This window comes from Mustela erminea, chromosome 1, assembly GCF_009829155.1.
Source record: "Mustela erminea isolate mMusErm1 chromosome 1, mMusErm1.Pri, whole genome shotgun sequence".
Taxonomy (NCBI): Eukaryota; Metazoa; Chordata; class Mammalia; order Carnivora; family Mustelidae; genus Mustela; species Mustela erminea.
In genome coordinates, this window is record NC_045614.1 from 185,205,153 (window position 1) to 185,228,506 (window position 23,354).

A 23,354-nucleotide genomic window follows, 5' to 3' on the forward strand; every position below is an offset into this window, starting at 1 on the left:
GTGGCTTGATTTCTCCCTATTTCTCCAGCCTCACTTCTGTTCCTGGTTCCATATCAGTGACTTTAAATTCCTATAAAACACCACTGCAGGACCTGTTCAATCATCTTGTTTCTGGATCACCCTCATGATCCCCTAAGCAGGGAACCTTTCACTAATTTTTTTTTTTTTAAATAATTCTCACGAGCAAATTTTCTGAGAAATCCTGAAATACATAAAGCTATTTAACTTTTTAAACCAGCACTTCTCAAACTTATCAATTATAGTCTCTTTTACCATGGAATATTTATTAACATATCACTAACAATTTAGAAAAGATATTCTATTCCTATCTACAAAATTGCACAATTTTTAGTAGTCAGAGTGGAAAGAGTTGGATGTGATTATATAATGTACTTCAGACCATTGTATCTAGATATATTAGAATATACTTGATATTCTGGCCAGCCATCAAAGGTATATGTATGTGTGTGTGTTACTATAGTGAAAACAATAGGACTTGAAAAGCTTTATGTATTAAAATGATTACAATAAGATTTTGGTAAAATTTAATGTATACCCTAAACACATTTTTTTTTTCTCATTTTGGTTACAAGTTCTCCTAAGCCCTTTTTAAACTTTCTACTTTTCCCCTATTTTGAGCTGAAGTCTTCTTTTTAGGACTTGAAGTCCTAGAGAAGGTAATGTGTATTTGGATTCCTCAGAGTGACTAAAATCAAGTAGACTACTATTGATGTTATTGATAAACTTAAAAAACAAAGCATGATGCTGACATTTGTGGAACAGCATTGCCAATAGACATGGGTAAAGGTGTTCTATATTTAGCAGAGGTAAATCATGATATTGTGCTTGCTGCTCAAGGAAGTTATGATTTTTTCTGCCTTTTAATGAACAGTCTATAAAGAATACAGAAGCCTGAGCTTGGAAAAATTTTCTGAAGTAGGTCATTATTGTTTCATGGTGAATATTACTGGTTTACTATTTCTCATGATTTATAGTTGCTATTATTTCCTTTTTTAAGAATATCCACAGCAAAGCATGATGATGCCTATAGTAAAATAATAATAATAATAATGATAATGATAATAAAATGAAAGTTATGGGGTCTGGATCCTGTGTGCTTTGATGTCATTCATTAATCATGAAGCATCTTATTTATTAACTCTTGCTTCCTCTACATCATCACACTCAAAACTTTTTGTCACATGCTGATGACATTTTGTTTCATCTATTCATATATATGAATATTTCTACAGACTTCATATTACCCTGGAAGTACTCTATATTCTCCCACATATATTGATCCAGATGCATTTCTTGCAGCTAACCTCTTAGCTTAAGATTCACTTACCTAAGTGGAAGAAATAAAAGTGTTCACTGTCACAGAGAATTTAGATTGACAAGCTATTAGATTGATAAAACCTGAAATATTGAAAAAGGTCATAAGGAGCCCAAAGTAGAAGCAACACATGTTTTCTCATGTTACTGAATCTCACTTTTATAACTGGTATAAAATGGATAACTACAAGTCAGAGATACATAAATACTAATATTTTTATTACATAAATTAATTTCCTTTAGGGGCTACTTTTTGCTTTTGGTAATAACAATGACATAGTTAATTATAATTTAAGGATTTTCTTGTTTTGTTTTTCCCCTTTCTCCTAGTCTCAATCTTACTACCTTTTGGACAAGCTGTGTAATCTAATCCAAGAACTAACATTGCAGTCATGATTAGAAGCTTCCTTTCTGAATTTATATGATGTTTGAAGAACTCTTCCTTTTTCTCCTCTATCCTTCATCTTCCTGGACCATCACCTGGAGGAAATGGGGAGAGAACTGAGGGTCATATGTGAATATATACCATGGAGATAGGAGAACCACACCTGGTCTCAGGGTTCATCTTAGTTGGCTTTCTCTGTTTAATTTCCACCAAATCTCAGCTATGCATAGATGATTTCCAGGAGTTTAGGCTCTGCCGTCTCACTCACTCTCACTCATTGCAAAGGACATCCAGTGATAGGATGTAATAGAACATGTGAGAGAGGCTTAGGAGAACTTGGCTGGTAGCTGCTTGAGTGGAAGACTAGCATCTTTGTGTACCGAAATAACTTCTGTATCTACTCTAATCTGACCATTAGGTCAACTGCTTCCCCATCATGTGACTCCCACTGATCAAGGGAAAAAAAAAAAAAAAAGTTCTGGATTTATCTACAGAGCTTGCCATTCAGCAAACTATAAGTGGGAAGTCGCCAGTGCCACAGTATCAGAATCATCTTTTTATATTCCAGAATTAATTGGATGCATTCTCAATTTTGTGGACTTACCTTTCTCAAATATCTCCTACCTACTTTCTTTTTTTACTTTTTTTCTACTTCCTCTTTCAATAAGAAATCTTTACTTAATCATTTCCACACAAAGCAAAATAATTGGCTCTGCTTCTTCCCTCCTGGGAATAGAGTAGGAGATCATGATTGACGCTTGTGCAGGGCTCCCTTTACTTTCACCTATTCTGATATAGTGTCCTGATATAATATTCTAATACAGAACATCCTCAGATGTTCCTACACAGGCAGTGGTGGATGGAAGTAGGAAAAATAAACCAAATATTAGTTTCATGTCCCATGTTATGGCCACATGTAAATATTTGCACTGTCATCTCTAATTTACACTTTCTGGACAAAATTCACATTTCTCACCTTCTGATTCACTTTTTACCATCAAAAGAGCAACATATTCTAGGAAGCTTAACTTTCAAGGTTAAATATTTTTTATTCCTCTTAACATTAACTATATCACATGGATATATTTTTCTTTTCAGTCCTTATGAGCTGGAAATCAAAATAAAAAGTTTAATCAAATGCAAATAGGACTGAGAAATAGGAGTATACAATTATATCTCTCATTGTATCAAAACAAGAGTTGATAATTTGTTCCTTCTGGCAAGTTTTAATTGGAAAAACTGTGTGCTTAAAAATATATCACCCTTACGGTGTATCAATCGTTCATTCTGCAGGGTGTATTTCCTTTTTTTCAATGCAAATATGGGGGGATTTTTAAATTGATTTTCCTAAACCAATCTCAAAGGAAGTCTTAATTCAGCAAAGGACAAGATTTATATTGAGAGCAAATAACTATTGTTTTCTATTTTGTAGGTATTTGACTTTAATAGACTTTTGATTGGAGTCTGGCTTTGCAGAGAGAGAGAGCCCCAGGGAAACTATATTTATAAAGAATGATTCTTTATATACTAACTACCTTAAAGAAAAGTGAACTTTTTACACCAAGACCTCCAACTCTGAACTTCACAGAAAAACATAAAACTGATGATTGAGATCCAAGAGTAACATCAATAAATCAATAACAACAAACTCTGAGTACTATTGCCAGTGGCACAAATTATATTGCTAATAGTAGACATATTTTTTATGATAATCAATAGTGCCACTTTTGTCATAAATTAAGGTCCTCTGTGTGTGTGTGTGATTGTTTCCAGCTTTCTATTATCTTTCCTTGTTCTGTATGTCTGTCCTTGGCTTGAAGCCCTCTAATACAAACCCTCAAACTTTATTCTTCAAAAGTATCTTAACTGTGTTTTGTTCTCTTCATTTCTGAATACATTTCACAAATGACTTCTTAAAGATATTCATATCAGGGGTACCTGGGTGGCTCAGTGGGTTAAGCCTCTGCCTTCGGCTCAGGTCATGATCCTAGGGTCCTGGGATTGAGCCCCACATCAGGCTCTCTGTTCAGCAGGGAGCCTGCTTCCTCCTCTCTCTCTACCTGCCTCTCTGCCTACTTGTGATCTCTGTCTGTCAAATAAATAAATAAATAATCTTAAAAAAAAAAGATATTCATATCAGCTTTGTTCATAATAGTCAGAAACTACAAATAGCCAAAGTATCCACCAATAGAGGAATAGCTAAAGAAACTGCAGTAAATTCATACAATGAAATACTACTCAGCATCAAAAAGGAATAAACTACTTATATACAATGACCAGTATGAATCTCAAAATCATTCTACTAAGTGAAAGGAGCTTTAAATTAAAAAAGTGAATGCACTAAGATTCCATTTATATTAACTTCTAGAACAAGCAAAATTAAATTATGATGAAAAATTTTAAAAGTGATTTTTTTTTTTTTGGTGGAAACAGGAGTTGACTAGAAGGGAAGATTGGTAATATTCTATAACTAGGTAACATCTAGGGTTACACAGGTATATACATTTGTCAAAACTCACTGAAGAGTCTCTTAAAAGCTGTAAAATTCATTATATACAAGTTTTCCCTCAATATAAAAATGTATATAAAAATTTAATTGTAGCTAATAGCATGTATGATACTTAGAGGAAATTGTTCCAATGTCTCTGATTTACTTTCAAATGCATCAAAAATAAAATAGGCTCAGGGCGCCTGGGTGGCTCAGTGGGTTGAGGCCCCTGCCTTCGGCTTGGGTCATGGTCCCAGAGTTCTGGGATGGAGCCCCGCATTGGGCTCTCTGCTCAGCGGGGAACCTGCTTCCTCCTCTCTCTCTGCCTGCTTCTCTGCCTACTTGTGATCTCCATCTGTCAAATAAATACATAAATAAAGTTTAAAAAAAATAAATAAAATAAAATAGGCTTATGACTAGCAAGAGGAATGTTTAAAGAGTTAATGTGATAAGACAAGTATAGTAAAATATTAATAACAGAATCTAGGTGGTGAGTATATGTGTATATCTTATGAAAATCTTGTTACTTTTCAGTATGTTTAAACATATTCATAATAAACTCTAGAGAAAGATTTAATTTTCTATATGTCATTATGCTTGTTTAGGCAAGTTATAATAATTTCTTTAGGAACTTGCCCATTTCTTTTAAACTTGCAGAGATATTATTAGTTTTATCCAAGTATTCTTTTAATATACTGTTAACATATGCAAGTCTAGAGTGAAATCCCTCTTAATTTCCAACATTGACTGTTTTTATCCTCTCATTTTTTATGAGTTTCATTTAGTCTTTTTAAAGAGTCATAGATAGCTTTGTTAATTTTTTAGTAAGTGATTTCTTTTTATTTTATTACTTTTTTCTATTTGTGTATATATATATATATATTTAAACATGTATCAGCAACTCACTAATTTTATGTTTTACATTTTTCTAATATATATATTTAAGCACACAAGTATCCTTCTAGGTTCTGTTTACCTTTCTACCACAAGTGTTAAGATGTTGTATTTCCAGTAACAATCCGTGTAAAATAGTTTCATGTTTTAACTGTGCTTTTTTAAAAATTTACCATGAGATACTGAAAACTCCATCTTAATATTGAAACAGAAGATGGATTTCTAGTTATTTTTTGCTCACTTAACTTTATTTCTGATTCCATTTACTTCTAATAATACTTACTAATTTTATCTTAATTTTAGTAAATAAATTACTTTTAGCATTTCTATTTAGTACTTTTTCAAATTTATTTCATTTTTATGGTTTCCAATTCTCTATTGTAATATTTAATTATTTAATATAATTGAATAAAGAAAGTATAATTATTTTGAATTTAGTTGTTTAATAATTACATATGACAATTTGTTTAATAACTACAATCTCTGGATGTATTGATTGTGAGACAATGTATTTTGAGAAATTGTAGAAATAATTTGAGGTCTGGTAGGATGTCATTTTCTAAAGAAGATTCTCATTTGTTTCTGATACATGCTCAAAGACAAAAAAGGCAATCTCCTTGCCAGGGTTAAATTTTCTGGGTCATCCTGTGACAATCACAGAGGAAGTCTAGTGAATTTGAGTGTTTTTTTGTTCTGGTTTGATTTGTTTTGTGGTTTTGGTCATTCCTCCTATTCCTAGAATATAAGTTTTTTTCAGGATTCCACTCTAAATTAACAAGGATTCACTATGGCATTTCCTGGATTTCAATTTGTGCCACACTATAACTTGAAAGCTTCACACAATCTTAATCCATGTCTTTGAGATCAGCATTTTCCAAAGGCAAAAAAGGTCCCAAGTCAAATAAATAACTTTTGATTTCTGTCCATTTCTCAATTTGGATCAGTATTTATTCACTATCTCCTTTATTTGCTATTTCTTTCAAGATGGCATTTCTTAAATTTTGTACATCTTTCCTAAATGTCCTTTGAAAAAGGGATTAGTCTATGTCACCAAGTCTGTCAATCTTAATTGTTTTTATTACTGTGTATTGAAGTTTAAAATATACTGAATGCTACTGCTCTTTTTCAATGCTTTGACTACACAAAGATACTAAAGTTTAGATTTTATAAATATCCTGGTTACAGAGTGAATTTGTGATATGTCCAGGACTCCCAGGAAATGATGTTTACAGTGAAAAAATCAGTTTTGTTACTGCTTCTACTTTTGAAAATCATGTAATAAGCTTCTGATCTTTCTGTTAAGGTTGTCTTTAAAAAAAAGAAAGGAAGAATGTCAAACTAATCATGATTCACCTTCTTCATTCTTCCGTAGCCAGGAGAAAAAATGAATTGTTTTGTTATTGTTTACACATTTTTGATCTTTTGACTCAGTGAGAAAGAACATACATTTTATATCATAAAGAATAACAATAAACATGTTTGTAGACACTCTCTACATATTCATAGATACAGAATGTATTTAGTGTCCACACAAACTTGGACATGCATGATATATATGTTTGTGTCTGCATATGAATGTGGGTAGGTATGTGTATGTTACTTGAACTAATATACTAAAAATGTAAGTATTAAACTTTGATAAATTAACATTTATATTTATTCCATTTCAATTACCAAGGAATTAATTTTTCTACATTTATTTTGAAATGTAATATTCTGGGGCACCTGGGTGACTCAGTGTGTTAAGCCTCTGCCTTTGGCTCAGGTCTTGATTTCAGTCAGGGTCCTGGGATCGAGCCCTGCATCAGGCGCTCTGCTCAGTGAAGAGCCTGCTTCCCTTCCTCTCTCTCTGCCTGCCTCTCTGTCTACTTGTGATCTATGTCTGTCAAATAAATAAAATCTTTTAAAAAAAAAGAAATATAATATTCTAATTCTAATTCTAATGTATAAACATTAATTTGCTTATACACTTATTGGAGAGGTTTTTTTTAAAGATAGGAAAATTTAAATTATGTTGTACTAAAGCTATATATAATGAAAACTTGAAAAAAAATGATTTCCTCAGAATAATATGCCATTGCAGAAAAGAAAATTGCAAATGAAGTTATGGGTTTACTAATAAAACAAATGGCCTCTCCTTTTTTTAACAATAGAAACACTCATTATTTTAATTTCCTATGTTTAAAAGATATTTATTTATTTAGACAGAGAAGGGGCAGGAGCAGAAGAAGAGCGGGGGAGAGAGAGAATCTCAAGCCGACTTTGTGTTGCATGGAACCTGACATAGGGCTCAATCACATGACCCTGAGATCATGACCTGAACTGCAATCAAGAGTCAGATCCTTAACTGACTGAGCCACCCAGGCACCCCACATGTTTCTAATTTTTAAAATGATGCCTTATAAAAATTATTTAATATATGAAAATAATAATAAATGGTTAATGTAAAAATAATCCTATATTATTCTGTTACACAAGTTCATCCAGTATATATTTTAAAAATCTAAACATGTAAACAAACTAAGTTAATTATACTACAGTTTCAGGACTACCCCATGATCCTTCCACCTTCAGTTATGGTCACAGTGAATCACTAAAGACCTTAAGAATATTAAAGCACTAACAGACAATCATCAAATAATGTATGAAGTGTTTGTTATTTTAAATGTCCTAAGATATTTCTTATAATTTACAGAGCACTTAAGTGGGAATTACAGATGGTACTTAAGCTTTAACTCAGAGTTCTTCTTAGCCAATCAAATTTATTTACTTATTTTATTTGATTTTACCTATTTTTTTTTAATTTTTTTTAACACAGGGCTTGAACTCACGACCCTGAGCAAGATCAAGAGTCAGATGCTTAACTGACTAAGCCTCACAGGTGTTCCAAAATTATATAAAAATTAAGGTAAATATTTTATAAATAGAAAGACAAAAGACCATTATAATGGGAATGGCCATAATTTATTTTCCCGATCTTAAATTATAATCATCATCCATTTTTTTAATGAGGTTACCTCAAATATAAAACTGTATTAAAGGTAAGATACATTTAAAGATTTAAAACACATATTTTTCTTTAATTTTTAAAGTAATACCGAAAAGTTTTGATGATACAAGTTTCTTTTTACTTTGCCACTCATCACACAAAATAACTATAGAAGAAGATTATTCTTATAGTTTTGGAGGTAAGAGGGATAAGGGGTTGGGTGAGCCTGGTGGTGGGTATTATGGAGGGCACGTATTGCATGGAGCACTGGGAGAGGTGCATAAACAATGAATTTTGGGACACTGAAAAAAATTTAATTTAATTTAATTTAAAAAAAGAATCCATAAAGAATACATCTTAACCAATCCATTCTAATTAGAGCAGAAAATATTTCTCAGAATTTTATATTGGTAGTTATTTCTACACATATGGTAGAAAGATATGTAGGTTAAAAACTGATCTATTCCTGCTATTAGGGTACAACATGGGGATTGTGGAAATAAGAATGAAATATTTTAATGACTGGGATATTAAATTTTAAATTTCTTGGGACAAGAATGAGATAAAGTTATTTTTCCTATGTCACATAATATCTAAAATAAGACACAGGTTATATTTTCTATTAAGATTATAATAAAAATTTTATTTGACAAAAAGAAAAGGGACAAAAAAGATGCAGGTTAACTATGAAATAGCTAATAAAATTACTATTTTTCTTGCCATTTACAATGAAATGGGTGGAACTAGAGGGTATTATGCTAAGTGAAATAAGTCAGTCAGAGAAAGACAATTATCATATGATCTCATTGCTGTGAGGAATTTGAGAAACAAGATAGAGGACTATAGGAGAAGGGAGGAAAAAATGAAACAAGATGAAACCAAAGAGGGAGACAAACCACAGCATACTCTTAATCTCAGGAAACAAACTGAGGGTTGCTGGAGTGGAGTGGTGTGGGAGGAATGGGATTGCTGGGTGATGGATATTGGGGAAGGTATGTGCTATGGTGAGAGCTGTGAATTATGGAAGACTGATAAATAACAGACCTGTGTCCCTGAGATAAATAATGCATTATATGTTAATTTAAAAATTGCTATTGCTGACATCAATATACTGTAAGTTTTTGGTATAATTTATGAAGTATTAAAATATATATATGAATTGTATATGTGTGTTTAGTGTTAGAATAGTGTCGGGGTGCCTGGGTGGCTCAGTGGGTTAAGCCACTGCCTTCAGCTCAGGTCATGATCTCAGGGTCCTGGGATCGAGTCCCGCATCGGGCTCTCTGCTCAGCAGGGAGCCTGCTTCCCTCTCTCTCTCTCTGCCTGCCTCTCCATCTACTTGTGATTTCTCTCTGTCAAATAAATACATAAAATCTTTAAAAAAAAATAGTGTCATAATTTGTTTTATTCACTGAAATCTGAGAGTTTATGAATAGATTATGTTCATGAGAAAACTATTGACAGAAATGCTTAATTCCTTAGAAAATCTGATTGCCTGACCATGCCAGAAAGGGGAAAAAAAAAAAAAGCAATTATTTCTGATGTCTAGAAAAAATTTATTCTTAAGAATTTGGTTCAATAATAGCATTTTGGTGTTATTTAAAAAAGAATAGTTTCTGTAGTTTTTGTTGTTGTTGTTTTGTAATAATTCTGGTGAGGGGAAAAATGTGATTCAAAAAGGGGCAAGAATAGATGGGGTCAGAAATAACTGGGACTACAGATGGCTTGACAGAAATACCAGCTTTCATCTCAGTGGTGACTATAAATGTAGAGTAAAACTAAAGAAATCTTTTTATACCCAAGCCATCAAAACCAAAATTATTTTTTTAAGTATTAATCAATTTTACAATGTTATAAGTACTCTCCTGGTACATGTTTGTCCAAAGAACCGGAGGTCTTATTATGACTACCAATCACCAACTAGCTGTTCTTTGACATAGTGATGAGCAAACATCATTTTGATGATGTTGAAGCAAACATTGAATGAAGCAAACATTCATTTGAAACTGAATGGCAAGATGTTAAATTATATAATATCTTAACAGAAATTTAGTTGTTCTGACTTTAAATCAATTTAATATTTTTTTCTGGTTGAATCTTTGTAAATTAATTATGAATTAAAATTATTAAATATAAAAAGGTGATTGATTGCACACGGAGCATGATAATTCACCAACATACTGTATTTAATTTTAACTTGAAATTGTACACATCTGCAATATAACAAAGAAACTCTTCTTATAGAAGCTGTCTAAATTGGAAAGTAAATTTAGATTTCCTAAACCACCTCATATTAGTTCCTACTTATATATAAAGTGTTATCTATGTTAGGAAATTTAAAAATAACATTTTAAAATTAATTTCAGTAACTTGAATAAGAATATAGTTTTGAGTGCGTGGGAATAATTTAGTCTAAGTTTAATATATTGTTTACATGTCTTATTATACAAGTAGAAAATGAAAAGAGTGAGGAGCATAGATTATGCACGTATAGACAGATTGACAAAAAAAGGAAAGAAGTTTTCAATTTCATTAAGTTTAAACCATACTACAAATACCTTAATTCATATTGACTAATTGCGTGTGAAGAATTTGACAATATGTAGCTCAACTTTTAAAAACTTAGGTAGCAGCATTTCCAAGGTATAGTGTCTTGATTTGTTTGCAGGTCTCCTATCCAGTATTGAGATTAAGTTCAAACACCTGATGCCTAGTGGATGGTGGGCAAGAGGAATTTAAATCACAATGTTGAAAATGCAGGACTTGCTGGCTCTGACAAGTAGAAAACAAAAGATAACATCTGCTACTCCTATTTTCCAATTCTATTTACTCTTTTGTTAATATAATCCTTTACAATATTCATCTTCTCCCAGAAATAATTTCCACACTGAATAATTTGCATATTTTAATGCACAATCAAAATTTCTTTACTCTTTTTATTCTGAGCCACCTTGGATATCTATTGACAAGCAATTTAATTGTGTTGGTGTTTGCTCCTCCTTAACTGGTTCACTAGATTAATTTCATCTTCGAACGCGCAGTTGAAATGATTTACTCTACACGCTATAGAGAAGTTTCACAGTGAACAAATATTCTGTATCCTTTCCTCCTTTGTTTCCTCTTTGTCATCAATATCCACCTTATGTGCTATTAAAGTCTGTTCATTTAATATTCAATTTGCCTATTGAATAGTCCCACCATCTTTACTCATCTGCTGGTACCCTTGTTCACAAGCTTGTTATCTCACAAAGGATGTATTCAGTGCCTTGCAACAGTCTTCCTTTATCCAGTCTATCAAGTACAGAGCAGGTAAATCCATCTTCTTAAAATATGGTTTTCATCATGTCACTCCATCTTCATTGATTTTTTTTTTTAAGAAAGTAGAGATTTATTTTCCTGGATTTCAATTTCTATCACATTGAATAAATGATTTTTTTTCATTTTATTCATGCAATTAAAATATGTTATGAGACAGATGCAATGATGGATTCTGGCTGTCCAAGAGGAAAAAGCAGGATTGCTGTCATTATGATGAAGTCCCAGAACCTAAGTCAGGTTCGGTGGGGTGAGGAGGTTCGGAGCCGACGACTAAAGAAAGAATTCTTAAGACGTCATTGGTGCAAAATGGTGGTTTATTAAAGCACGGGGACAGGACCTGTGGGCAGGAAGAGCTGCTGCCCCGTGTTGTGAGGGTAGGCATGTTATATACCTTGCGGTTGGGGAAAAGGGAGGGGAAGAGATGGGAGGTTTCAACAGAGTTTTCACATGTTAGGGAGGGCCTACAAGGTGCCGGGGGGAGGCCTTGCCCTTATGGCCTGATCAATGTCGTCTTTAGGTCAGGCATTAACATCAAGATAATTGGGAGATTCTTGGTGGGGCATTATGATCTGGCTATTATTTACATTCCTTTCTACCCCAGTCTCCTCCAGTTTATGGTGGGAGGGGGACATTAGGGCTTCAGGAACCAAGAGTTATTTGCCTCTGGAAATTTGTGCTATCGATAAGGTAACCTCCCTGTTTAGGTCTCTAGGACGTCTTGTAGAGCAAGGGAGATTCCTGTTCTGCAGGATTGCAAGTTAACTATTTATTGTTTCATGGCGATCAGGGGCGCCTGAGGAATGCTACACATATGGAGGGGAGCGGGTGAAGAGGGGGTGCAAGGCGCCAGCTTTTGCTTTGTTCTCAGCCAGCCTCCTGCTCCCTCATCAATTAAATTTTTTACTGTGTTTTGAGTGAAACAGACATATGTTGCATTAATTTTTAGATAAGCACTATTACAATATAATAAGTAAAGTGAATAATTAATTCTGCCTCAAAAGACAAAAAAATAAGTATTTTAGTTAGACTTATATTTTTACTGTTGGGGAAAGTTAGTATATTTTACTAGTTCTCTATAAATTATTTAAATAATATATCTTTTTTCCACTCATCACTTCACTGTGTTAATAGTTTTGTTAACAATGTGTCCTTTTAACTAGGATACTATTTTCTTACAGTATCTTCATAGAAATTATTTCTCTTCTGTCATTTTGTATGCTTGGTGATGCCAGTTAGCCTGCTTTGTATTCTTCAACTTGATAGCCTCCGAAGTTCTTAGTACAATGCTTTATAATTAATGAGTACTCAGTGAAATAAGTGTTGAATAAGTTTAAAACATGGAAAATGGGGTTTCCTTATGGTTTTAATTTGCATGTCTTTGATTATCAGAAAAATTAAACTTTGTATACGTTTTTGTTCTCCGTTAGTTTTTCATCTTCTGAAAATAGTGATTCTTCATATTTTTTGTTTCTTCTTCTTATATTATTTTCTTACTGACTTGTAGAATTTCTTTAGCGATCTGACACACAACTTTTGCTGTTACATATTTTATAACTATCTTTTATCCAGCTCCACATTGTACAGTGCTGTTTATGTAAATAGAAGTTTTATCAATATGTTTAATTCATTCCAGAATAATTTTTATTGATTCTACAAATTCCTCAGCTACTTTTTACTGTTTTCCCCTCACTCATTCTCTTTATTATCTAATTTTAGAAATCTAACTTAATGTATGCTGTACTTCATTTTATGCTCCATGATTAGAAACTTGTCTTTCATATTTTTCATCTCCACATTTATCTCTATTATATATGGGGTAATTTTTTAGTTCTGACTTGAATTTCACTATTCTTTGTGTGTGTGTAATCTGTTTAACTTTTTTTTTTTTCTTGCATTTCAGTCACGAGGGAGGTTCCTGATTTGGGTCAGATGGAGTAAGTATATTCTGCCTTTTCTCTCCCACTAAATGTAACTAGTAAATATTATCATGAGCTATTTTGTAACTCTAAAATATGAGTAATATCAGATGACCAGAGATGAAGACCACAATTCAAAGTATCACCAAACTGGCATAAAATTACTGAAAGACGAAATAAAGAACAGAGAGAAGGGAGGATATAAATAATAATGAAATAGTGAAGTTTTCTGATTGAAAGTTTTACCAAATTTATGACAGAGGAGATTAGAAAATGAAAAAAAACCCTGGTATAATCTTGAAAATACAAATAAGAATTCTGACATGTTGTCAGAAAAAAAAAATCACCATTTAAATAATAGCAATTAATTATTATTATTTATTTATATATATATTTTTGAGACGGACAGTAAGGAGAGAGAGTAGGAAGGGAGGAGCAGAGGGAGGGTAGAGAGAGAGAATCTTAAGCAGGTGCCCTGTGCAGCATGGAACCTAATGCAGGGCTTGATCTCACAGCCCTTAGATCAAGACCTGATAGAAATCAAGTATCAGATGCTTAACTGACTGAACCACCCAGGTGTCCCAGCAATCAATAATTTATAAGAGGTATAGCATAAGGACTAGTATTCATAAAACACTTGGGAAAAGGAGTTAGTTGCCAATAATTCTATACCTATTGAAGATGTCATTCACCTATCACCATGAAATACAAATGTTTGCAGGTATGTAGGGAAAGAGGAAGATACCAGTCTGCATTCTTTTGGGGAGGAAAACCTTCCTATGCCCTTAAAGTTACTACCTGGACTAAGAATCAAATTGACATGAGACAGATTAGCAGGAGAAAATCAAATTCTCTATGTGGAATCCACACAGACATGGAAATTCCAAAGACAATGAGGCAACATGATGCAAATGATGGGTTCTGTCAGTCCAAGATGAAAAAGTAGGAATGCTGTCATTATTTTTTTTTTTAATTTAATGACAGCTCATATGAGTTAAGGAAAGGGGTCAGGGTCTAAGGATACAAAGAGGAGGAAGACCATTAGCAGGAAGGTGCAAGGAGATGTTTTGAAAAACAAAGGTTACCCTGTTATGCAGATAAGTTTCTTAGGTAAATTCTGGGAGGGGAGAGGTTTCTATTAATAGCTCTCTTCATGATACAGCCTCTCTTTTCCAATGTGAATTAGGCAGTTAAGGTCCAGGAAGAGAGCTTTTCTTGCATCTACTGTGTTTTGATTACTTTTAACTCAAAATAATGTTCAGACAGATGTGGTCCATCTTGGGACAGCCTGACCTTGGCCTCTACACTCTCAAAGAGCAATATCTAAGAAGACTTTGCTAAAAAATAAATGTGTCAGAACAACAAACTAAGTATGGGGAAATATAATAAGAGGAGAAACAAATGTGAGCAATAGACTTTGGAAGAAATGTAGATAAACCTAAATGGGTAATTATAAAATGACTGAAATATTAGTAACTTGGTAATATGTTTGAAGTCCAAATATATATAACAGATTAAGTGTTCTTGTATAAAAAAGCCTAATTCAAAGGAAAATTTAACCATGTTTTAAAACTAAAAGTAGTTTATTATTATAATAAAATTTAAATGTTAAATAAATAGAGAATTGGCATTAAAAAGTAAAAGCTACAGAGGCACCTGGATGGCTCAGTCAGTTAAACATCTGACTCTTAATTTTGGCTCAGGTCATGATCTCAGGGTCCTGAGATTGAGCACGGTTTTGGGCTTCTTGATGAGCATGGAACCTACATAAGAACCTTCTCTCCCTTTCCCTCTACATCTTCCCCTCCACTCCACTTCCCTCTCTCCGTTAAAAAAAAAAAAAAAAAAAAAGTAAAAGCTACAATCCATTATAATAGAAATAGGGAAATACTGAGGAAAATGTCCTCTTGGTGAGGGATATAGGTCATAGGGAAAAAGAGAAAGAAAAGAATAAGACAATAAAGGATAAATGAAAAACAAAGTCAAATTTATCAATTTTTACAGTAAACTGCAGTAGACTGCATTTTTTTATTAACAGAAATTTCAGCAAAAAATTGAAAACCAGCTCTCGGCTATTAAAGGAAAATGCTAAAGAAAGAAAGTAAGTTTCAAAATAGAAGTTGGATGAAGAGATACTAGACAAAGGCAAATAAATAGAAAGAAGCAGAGTCAATACTTGATAACAGTAAAGATGAATTTTAAGTAAAGTCTTGCTAAACAGAATGAAGAGTGACATATCATAAAAAGTAACAATTTGTGTAGATATAACAGTCAAATCTGTACACAGAAGGAGAAAATGAGAAAAAGAGAGAGGAAGAACTACAATTCCCAAACAATTTAATTGTGAAAGAAAAGAATGGTATGCATTTATCAATAACACTAAATCCCAATTACCTGGTGCATATTATTTAGCAGGAATCAAAGCCCAAATTTTTCAAAAGATAATATAAGTAAATGAAGAAAGAAAGAAAAAAAATAAGGAAAGAAACATAAAGATATTTAAGAATAAATGGTGTAATAAAATAAGTAAAACTTTCATAAATTGTAGTAGTATTTAGTTAAATAACTTAAAAAAAAATCAGGAAAGCAACACCCCAGAACAGATGGCACATGCAAACTGATAAAATATTGTGCCTTTTCTCAGAATAAGAGTAGAAGACTCTACTATTTAATATTTGTGTGAAAATATTTCACACAAATAAACTTGAAATTGGTAGGATAGTAAGTGAAAATAGATGCCATAAGAAACAATGTAAAGTGCCCCAAGATACAGATATTCTAAAGACACAGAAAAAGGAAAAGCACAAATATCTCGAATATCATGAAAAGAAAGGATAAACAGAAGGAGTTTTCCTATCAGCTATAAAGGCTCAATAATTTTAAGAACATTCTAATGGTATATAAATAAACCAGTAGGTTCCAAGGAGCAGAGTTGAAAGTCCATAAAAAAGCTAAAATATATTCTCACCATTTCTAATAAACTCAAGTCACTGAAGGAATAAATGATGTTGGGATATTTGAGTGAGAACTGGAGCTCAGTTCAATGTCATATTTATTATACCTGGACCATTTCCAAAGGATTAAAATCTTAAGTATAATAAACATTCATAAAATACTAGATAAAATCATGGTGGCATTTTTGTATAATCCCCAAGTGGGAAAGACTTTTCTAACTTTCATGCAAATCCCAGAAGCCATAAAACATTGATAAAACCAGCTGGATAAATTTTAATTTTCTGCATAAAAATTATCATGTGACAAATTAAATGACTAAAAAGTCTAGGAAAACAGTATTTACAACCTTTATACTAAAGTGCTTATATCTATAACTTTTCCATGTCACATACCCTTCACTAAATGGACTGATTGGTTGAGGCTCAGACTAGAACCCAGGATTTCAAGACAACAGGAAACAGAGGAGATAGATAATTTTACCACCCCCAAACCAATCCAGGCTGCTGAAGTATACTAGTTGGGAAGTTCCTTTCATACTGAAATCCTACATTTAGTTAATAGAAATGTTAACACCTCAAGAATGGAGAAAAAAGACAAAGGATATGAATATATATTTTATAAAAGATAAAATTTAGATGGTTACAGGAAACAGAATTAAAAGGGAGGATTGCCACTATATGATCTTTTTTCTAAATCAAGTTAATTAACATATAGTGTATTATTACTTTCAGGGTAGAGCTTAGTGATTCATCAGTTGCATATAACACTCAGTGCTCATTATACCAAACACCCTCCTTAATGCCCATCACCAATTGTCCCATTCCCCAGTTCCCCCACTACCCTCAGTTTGTTCCCTAAAGTCTCTTACGGTTTACCTCCCTCTCTGTTTTTATCTCATTTCACTTTTTCTTCCCTTTTCTATGTTCATCTTTTTTGTTCCTTAAATCTCACATATGTGTGAAATCATATGGTATTTGTATTTTTCTGACTGACATTTCATTTAGCATAATACATTCTATTTACATCCATGTTGTTGCAATATGATCTTTTATATATTTTGAACTTTGAACCTAAATGAAGATGAAGAATTGAAAAAAATTTCAGATTAACCCTTGATCAAAGAGGTGATCAAAATATGTATATTTGGATGAGGTATGCATTATCTAGGATCTCAGTACAATATAGACATTAACAAAGCAAAAAACTAAAAATATGTATTATCTTGGATTCCAGTATAACATAGAAATTAACAAAGCTACTAGACTTCTTTGGCTCAACTATACCACTTATTAAGCGTGTGAACTTGGGCAATTAAAAAAAAAATCCAATCTAATTTTCCATTGGCAAGTTGGGGAAAATAATATTACATACTTCACAAGGATTTTGTAAGGATCAACTAAGGTAATAAATACAAAGTGATAAACGAGTGTGATCATCAAATTAATCTGAATTTAACAAGCAATAAAATAATACTTCATACAAAAAAATGGGTTACAACAAAGCCGTTCTTAAGTTATTTCAAAAAGAAATGCATAGCCTTTAATATTTTTTAAAGAATGAAAACTAGTCATTTTATATGCATGTATTTGCAATTATATATTTAAATATACTTGAGATGTTGTTATGATCTTTTATCAAAATTCTGACCCACTAGTTGTTCCTTGCTAATCAGGTTACTTCCTTTCTATAATGGGAGCATTATTTGTTTTTCACTATAATACATGAAAATTGTTTTTTGTAATACAATTAGAACATTATAACTATGAATAGTTGAGTCTTTCTAAATGTTTGTGGAAAAGAAAATATTTGTGGAAAAGAAAATAGAGTTCCAAGTCTGAAACATTAAAAAAAAAAATTCTAACCTACACCATACTGAAGTGATATGTATAAATATCTGTTAGATTGGATTAAGGAATGCATTTATTGTGATGAGCACCAAACGATGTGTGGAAGTGTTGAGTCACTATATTGTACACTTGAAACTAACATTATTACACTGCATGTTAACTAACTGGAATTACAATAAAATCTTTTGAAAAAAAAAGGAAAAAATATGTTACTTAGTTTGAATGTTACACTCTTAAAAGATCCTAAATATATAACTTTTTTCTTTGTAATGATGATATAAATAATACATACTAATTGTAAAAATCTAAATCTAAAAAATGCCCTAAAAATAATTATGTAAGTTTCATAATCCAGAGGTAAATATTATTAATGTTTTAGTATATATACTTTGATATTGTTTTCAGATCTATGAAATGAATGTAGAGATATATAGATAGATAGATATCTATCTGTATATATATCACATATAATTGAAATAAGTGTTTTTAATAGAATAGCTTCTATTAAAGTATGAGCCTACAGCATATTTTTAACAATTTAATATATTTTAACTCCCAAGGAATGAAGAATACCAAATTATATAATTTATTCTGAAACCTAATCCAGAGTTACATTGGGCAATGATCTAAAGCTAAATTTTGAAGATAATATACAGATTAACATAATCACTTAGCACATAAAGTACAAAATATTTTATAATTTACACTCTCAAAATAAATAAGAATGCTATTCACAAAACTTTAGATCTTCAAATATAAACATCAGCATACCCTAATACTAAGTATTCTAAATTATATAAATATTGTATAATAATAAACTTGAAAACACAAAAATCATCTGAAGAAATTGGAGTTGTTTATTTCACATAGATAATACTATTTTAATTTTAAACACGAGTAAATTTGTAAGAAAGTACCAATGTGATGTTTGTTGTGATATTTGTTATTATTTATTATGGTAGAAAAATGCTTTAATAATTTGAACATTGATAGATGGTGCTCTAGATGGCATCCTTCTAAGAAGGCTAGATATATTGCAGATGGCATTTGGCAACAATTAAAGAAAATACATATTCACTGCAATACTGTAACATGTATGTTTTATAAATAAACTGGATTTCTCAGTAAAAGAATAGAAACATGAGTAAGTTAAAGAGCTGAGGGCAAAAATGGCACTTCTCCAAGAAATCTTCTTATAGATGAGAGGAAATATTGAAACAGGGATTTAGGGGTCTAATTTCTTTTAATTTAACACCTCTCAAGAAGGCATAGCAATAATTCTAATTTATAGGGATAATCTCTTATATCATTAGCTAATGGTAGATAACTCAGGAGGGTTTATAGTTTTTTATAATGCAGATGTGAAACAGAATGAAAAACAACAAAACTCACCAAACTGTGATGCCATTTATTGTTTTAAAACATACCTCTACCACCATTAAATTGTCCTTTTAAGATTTGTATCTAGGAGTTAATTTACAAGAAATAATTGCCACTGATGTTAACTACATAATAAAGCTGAAAATTATTTCTCTATAGAAAAATATCCATGGAATTATGTAGTTAGAATAAGAAGGGACCAAAAGAATTAGAAAGAAAAAAATCTGTGTACCCTACTGCAACATTACCACTCAACTTCAATCATATGGAGATCTCATTTTAAAAAAATAAAATAAGATATTCAACTTAAAGGTGGATCTATTGAATCAATATTTCAAGGAGAAAGAACAAGCTATCTATAAATGTCCTCCATAAGGAAGTGAAAACATATGATACTTGACTCTGCTTGACTTATTTCACTCAGCATAATCTCCTCCAGTCTCCATCTATGTTGATACAAAAGTTGGGTATTCATCCTTTCTGATGGAGGCATAATACTCCATTGTATATATGGACCATATCTTTTTTATCCATTCGTCCATTAAAGGGCATCTTGGTTCTTTCCACAGTTTGGCAACTGTGCCCATTACTGCTATGAACATTGGAGTACAGATGGCCCTTCTTTTCACTACATCTGCATCTTTGGATCAAAATTCCACCAGCATTTTTCAAAGAGCTGGAACAAACAATGCTAAAATTTGTATGAAACCTGAAAAGACCCCATATTGCTAAGGAAATCTTGAAAAAGAAAAACAAAACTGGGGGCATCACGTTGCCTGATTAAAGCTTTACTACAAAGCCATAGGCACCAAGACAGCATGGTTACTGGCACAAAAAAAGACACATAGACCAGAAGAACAGAGTAGAAAGCCCAGCTGTTCTAGAAAGCCCTCAATTCTATGGTCAAATAATTTTCAACAAAGCAGGAAAAAAATATCTAGTGGAAAATAGTATCGTCAATAAATGGTGCTGGAAAAATTGGACAGCTATGTGTAGAAGAATGAAACTCGACCATTCTCTTACACCATACACAAAGATAAACTCAAAATGGATAAGAGACCTCAAGGTGAAGCAGGAATCTATCAAAATCCTAGAGGAGAACATAGGCAGTAACCTCTTTGACATTGGCCACAGAAACTTCTTTCAAGATATGTCTCCAATGGCAAAGGAAACAAAAGCAAAAATGAACTTTTGGGACCTCATCAAGATCAAAAGCTTCTGCACAGCAAAAGAAACAGTCAACAAAACAAAGAGGCAACCCACGGAATGGTAGAAGATGTTTGCAAATGACACTACAAAGAGCTGATATCCAAGATCTATAACAAACTCCTCAAACTCAACACACACAAAACAGATGATCATGTCTATAAGTGACTATTATCCTCATGAATGTTTACAATGCTTATACAGCAGTTACTGAAAAATCCTAGATTTAAGATTCTGTGAGATCATTCAGCGATCCATTGCAGAGTATCAGAAATTTTATTTAAAAAGCATTTCTTTCATTAATTTATATTGATTATGTTCTATAATTTATCTTTTTATCTTCTCTATCCACTCATCCCCCCAGCCCAGGTAAGCCCAAGATTATTTATCATCAAAGTAACGATATCAAAATTTGAAAAAATAAATCATCATGCATTTTCCCTATTCTTTCAATGATTCTACAAATTCCATTAATTATTTCTGGTAAATCTTTCCTTCTGTAACTGAAATAACAAGTTCCCCAGATATAGTAGCTGCATTCAGCTCTGTGAATGTTCAATGTCAAGTTCTTTTAATTGCTCACGGAAGGATTGTACTTTTGGCTTCTTGGATTGAGGTCACCATATGACTAAAAACAATCATCAGATAGGAAGTAGCATTCATTATTTCTAAGTCAAAACATGTGATTGCCACTGAGTGACTCTCCAGAACTCTCTTTACCCACTGTCTTGCTCCAATAGCAGAATCAAGTGTTGAGACAGAGGTGGTGGTACAGGACTGAAACACACCTGGAACCACTGTGTCCTAATGCAGAGGACAGCTCTTGCATAGAAATCCTCTGACCTATGCAGAAGTTACATGAACAAGTGCATTTGCCGTGTTTGCTACTGAGATTTTGGAGTTTATTACTACAATAAAACGCAGGGTATGTTAACTAAACTACTGGGTCACTGTTGTAGAGTTACAGTAAGATTTCAAATGAACAGACAACACTTTTCACATGGCCTCCGTATTCTTTCAAGTTAAGGAGAGGCTGAACTAAATGTCCCTTGTCATCACATAGAGCTATCCACAGAATCCCTGTGCTACTGAATAGTCCATACCCATCTGTGGCTGCCAACATCACTTCATCTTTTCCCAGGGCCTTGAGAGTCTGTACTAGGCTCTGTGTCAAACCCCTCTTTTGAAACAGAGGAGACACTGACAGCAAGAAGTGGTAGAACCTTATGCCACAGGCAGGAATTATGAGGATTTCCTACAGTGTGACAGCTGCTATCAATATGCTTCTCAAAAATACAAGGGTGTGATAATTTCATCTTGTCTCCCTCCTACCTAAAGGCAGGGGACTTTATGCTGGCTTAGATTCACAGTGAGAATTTTTTTCTTTCTTATTCATGTCCTCCTTATACTTATTTCTATTTCTTTATGCTTATTCTGTTCTATGTATACAATAAGACTCTATTTTCCTTTTTCTACGAAAACTCTCAGCCTTTCTCATTTAAAGGACTGTGGGAGAGGAAAATAAAAGACCTAATCAATTTTTTAAAATATAATTACCATTTTGAAAATATCTATTATGAGATACATGTAAATTATGTAAGAAATTATAGTTATACCAACATCCAGACTTTCAAATTTGGACACATCACTCCATTTCTCTGAGTCTAAAAAAGAAACTAGATGAATATGGTGTTTATAAAGATACATATAAATTACAGATAGTATAATTTACACTATGCATTTCATGCACTGTTTTTCAATATATCAAGACAATGTTTCTTGGATTCATAGTGTTAGTAACCTACTTGATTCCCTTTAATTAAATTTTTTTAATCTCTTTTCCATTTCTTAAGCAAAATTGGTTCTCTAATTGTATTTAAAATTATGTATGCAAAATTTGGGTGGAATCTCTGAAATTTTCTTGGGGCTTGTCATCTGATAAGCTTCACTCCAGTTTTATCAAACGTTGTACCATAATTTGTGGCAGAAAATATTTTTTTTTTCTTTTACAGAAGTTTAAACTTCTTCAGGAAAAAAAAAATCCTCTGATCTCTCTTTGGAAAACAGCTATGAGAATTTGGAAAATAATATGCTTGGATTGCAGCATTTTAAAAGCAGAGCTGGGGAAAAAAAAAAGTAACTGCATCATTTACACCTTTTAACAAACTCCTTGGTTTTAATCCCACACTTCATCCATAATCTTCTGTAAATGGAGAACACAATTCCAGAGCCTCTTTGGATTCAGTAGTCCAGAGAAAAGATTTCTAGATATTGCTGACAGAGATGGAGGCAACGCAATTCTTTGTGAATACTCAGGAGAAGTCTATATTCCGGTCACCCTATCTAAAGACATTTTCACATAATGTTTCCATTTTCAGCTCTATGTCTGACCTTACCAAACAGGGGACCTGCTCGTTCCAACTGCCTACCTTTTTGGTGGGCAAATTAGCTTGCTTCTACTCAGTGTCAAGCTCTTCTAAAATTATTGTTTCCTAAGCCTCACTAAGCTATTCATTCCTTATCTTCTTTCAAAATTTATTGATATCTCCCTTTTCCATTTGCTCCCTCATTTACTCCCTTAGTTCATATGGATAAATACCTTTTTTAAAAACTGTGTGTGTGGGACTCATTTTATTGTGTT